Genomic DNA, 3,809 nt, shown 5'->3' on the forward strand with positions numbered 1-3,809 from the left:
GATTGTTATTGATTTCCCTCCTATCCATATAAAAGTTTTTAAAAAGTTTTACATAGGCTCCGTTTATCATCCACCAAAGTGGATTTTAGTAACGATCTAGAAAGCAAAATATCTTTGATGGTTTGAACACTAAATAGTAAAATAATAAAAGTTTCAGAAAAAGAAGCCATGGAAAAATGTTTTTATATTTTTGGGAATAGAGAAGATTTTTCTAACCATTATATGGAATACTGAATCCCTATGGAAAAGACTGATTTGATTATATGAAATTATATAGCATTATTAAGAAATTAAAGATTGGGTAAGCTAGTGAAATTAAGTCAATATTACATTGGTTAATATTTTTAATATATTAATAACTCTACAAATAATTAAGAAAAATGACACCTGAAATGGCAAAGTATATGAACAGGCACTTTAAGGAGAATGAAATTCAAATGGTTTTTGAAAATATGAAAAGGTATTCAATCTTTCTACCAATCAAAGGAATGAAAACCCAACAGCAAGGAGATTTCATTTCTTAGTAGGATTATATTCATTCATGTTGAGTGTCAGAAAATGTGCTGTCTTCTGTGTCTTTTGTGGACTGTCAAATTGAGAACAGGGGCAAAACAGAATTTCGTCAGTTTTTTTGAAAATCTAAGATGTGTGTATTCTTGATTTATCAGTTCCACTTGGGATTTATCTTACAATAACACTGCTAGAATAACAAAAATATTTGTATATACTGATGTTCACTAGAGTACTGTTTATAAAATTTACTGTTCCCACATTCTGAGATTTATAAAAATATTTCAAGAATAACCAAAGAGTATAGCTTTTACCCAGAATTCTCAAATATTAACATTTTCAATTAACAATAATCATGCCTTGGATAAACCTCATTGGCTATGGTACTGACACTGAGCAAACTCAAATATTAACATTTTATTACAGTTCTTCTCCTGCTCGTTCTTTTTCTCCCACTCTCTCTCTCTCTGCATACACTTTCACACATTTTTTTCTGCACTGAGAGTAAACTGTAGATAAAGTATTGCTTTACTCCTCAATATTCCATTGTGTATTATTTCCTAATAATTCAGATTACTTTCATACAGTCTCAGTACATTTATCAAAGTTAAGAAATTAATATTGATTGTTCAGTTTCTCAGTCGTGTGACTTTATTTACAAAAAAATTACAAGTGTGACTTTATTTTAAAAAGGCACTGGCCAGAGTTGGCCACAGACCGTAGCTGGTCTACCCCTGCTCTAAATACCTGTCTTCAGGTGGACAATCCTGGGAGGCACCTTACATAGGCTTCTGAGGAGTCCCAGTGGTATTGAAACAGTCACCCACAGCGGTGACATGGAGAATATCCCTTTACATTGGCTTTTTCTCCTTTCTTTTTCTACATGTTTCCTATAGTTGTCATTGTTCAGCTGCTCAGTAGTATCAGACTCTTTGTGACCCCAAGGGCTGCAGCACACCAGGCTTCCCTATCCTTCACGATCTCCCAGAGCCTGCTCAAACTCATGTCGATTGAGTCAGTGACACCATCTGATAGTCTTGTCCTCTGTCCTTCCCTTCTCCTCCTGCCTTCAACCTTTCCCAGCATCAGGGTCTGCTTGCAGTGCGGGAAACCTAGGTTTGATCCCTGGGTTGGGAAGATCTCCCGGAGGAGGGCATGGCAACACACTCCAGTATTCTTGCCTGGAGAGTCCCCATGGATAGAGGAGATTGGCAAGCTACAGTCCATGGGGTCGCAAAGGGTCAGACACAACTGAGTTATTACTGTCTTTGGGGATTCCCTGGTGGCTCAGATGGTAAAGTATCTGCTTCCTGTGGTAGCTTCTAAAATCAACCACATACAACTAAGAATCTCACATCCACTTTCTTGGTTAAATTGTTTTGTGAATGAACTGTAATTAAGTGGAAAAGATAGCATCTGCCTGATGACTATGGAGTCATAAAAAGACTGAGATAAATTTGGAGATTATGCTACAGACAATAACTTACATTCCAAAGAGGACATGGTGCATACTCAGTTGTGTCCAACTCTTTTGTGACCCCATGGACCATAGTCTGCCAGGCTCCTCTGTCCATGAGATTCTCCAGGCAAGAATACTGGAGTGGGTTGCCATTTCCTTCTCCAAAAGAGGACATAGGTAAAGTGGAAAATGAATAAGAAAGGAGGTAGCATCTTAATCTATTTTTTATTGTCAAAACTACGTAAATGATCTCCCATGAAGAGTGTAGCACTTAGAGGCTCCCTGACATTTCATACTGAAAAATAAATGATACAGAGCTAACTTTAGGCAAAAAGCATACTAGACAAAATTTATATTTAGTACCTGTATATTCCCAATTCAGTTCAGTTCAGTTCAGTCGCTCAGTCATGTCTGACTCTTTGCGACCCCATGAATCGCAGCACGCCAGGCCTCCCTGTCCATCACCAACTCCCGGAGTTATTCCCAATTAGGTCCTGCTTATTTCCTCTCTCATACCAGCATCCCTCATGCTGCTTTCTGATCCTCCCAAACTCCTCCTGGCATCAGAAATTCATTCATTCAAAAAATAGTTGCTATATTCCAGGCACTGTTCTTGATGCTGGAGGCACAGGAGTGAACAAAACAAAGCCCCTGCTCTGTAGGAACTAGTGTTTAAGCAGCAGGAGAATGGGATAAACAAATATGCAATTAGTCAGGGGAGATCAGGGCTATGAGGTAACAATAAAGGTGGGAAAGTGGGCTGGAGGGTTAGATGACATTTTGTATAGTATGCTTAGGGAAGGCTTTTTGATAGGGTGTTATTTAAGCAGAAACTTGAATTAAAGTGTATAAGTAGCCGAGGGATGAACTTTTTGAAGCAGATGCTTGTATCCTGAGGTGGCCGCAGGCGGGAGGTCAGAGTGGATGGTAGTGAGTGAGGGCAAGAGGGTAAGAGTTGAGACCTGAGAAGGGAGAAAATGTGGGGGCAACAGGAAGGAGAAATAGGAGGAGATAATAAACATTTATTTTACTTTGAGAAAGCAGATGAGTTGAGACACTTTATTTTAAAATGATCCCATCAGCTCCTGTATGTGGAAAATACACTAGTGAGAGGCCAGGTGGGAAGGGGTGGGGGGTTGGATTTCAATACAAAGCTATTAGAACAATCTGATAAGAGAGCTGATGGTTTAGGATATAGGATAAATTGAAAAATGAAAGTGAAAGTCACTCAGTTGGGTCTGACTCTTTGCAACCCCATGGATTATACAGTCCATGGAATTATCTAGGCCAGAATATTGGAGTGGGTAGCCTTTCCTGCCTCCAGGGGATCTTCCCAACCCAGGGATCAAACCCAGGTCTCTTGCATTGCAGGCAGATTCTGTACCAGCTGAGCCACAAGGGAAGCCCAAGGGAAAGATAAAGTGGAGGTAGAGTAGTTAAGTTCTGGGTATAATCTGAAGGTAGATTTGAGAAGATTGCCAACTGAATTAGAACTTCCCTGGTGGCGCAGGGCAAAGAATTCACCTGCAATGCAGGAGAGAAGGGTTTGATCCCTGGGTTGGGAAGATATCTTGGAGAAGGAACTGGCAATCCACCCCAGCATTCTTGCCTGAGAAATCCCATAGACAGAGAAGTCTGGCAGGCTACAGTCTGTGGGGTCACAAACTGTTGGACATGGCTGAATGACTGAGCACCCACATGTAAACTGATTAAGGCTTATGAAAAAAGTTGAGAAAACATGGATAACCTTGTGGCTTTTGCCTGAGCGGTGAGAAGGCAATCTGAATTTACTGAAATTGAAGAAAGTGGTTTAATGGTCTAATGGACCATTCAGGTATGA

At 39.9% G+C, this 3,809-nt stretch overlaps 1 non-coding gene across 1 annotated transcript; it reads right to left on the reverse strand.

The window, feature by feature from the left end:
• Positions 1-779: 779 nt before the first annotated feature.
• Positions 780-914, reverse strand: LOC138434955 (U4 spliceosomal RNA). The gene has a single exon (XR_011255001.1). It is a non-coding gene; the product is annotated as a U4 spliceosomal RNA (small nuclear RNA).
• Between the last annotated feature and the right edge of the window lie 2,895 nt (positions 915-3,809).

The sequence above is a fragment of the Ovis canadensis genome, chromosome 2 (genome assembly GCF_042477335.2).
Source record: "Ovis canadensis isolate MfBH-ARS-UI-01 breed Bighorn chromosome 2, ARS-UI_OviCan_v2, whole genome shotgun sequence".
Taxonomy (NCBI): Eukaryota; Metazoa; Chordata; class Mammalia; order Artiodactyla; family Bovidae; genus Ovis; species Ovis canadensis.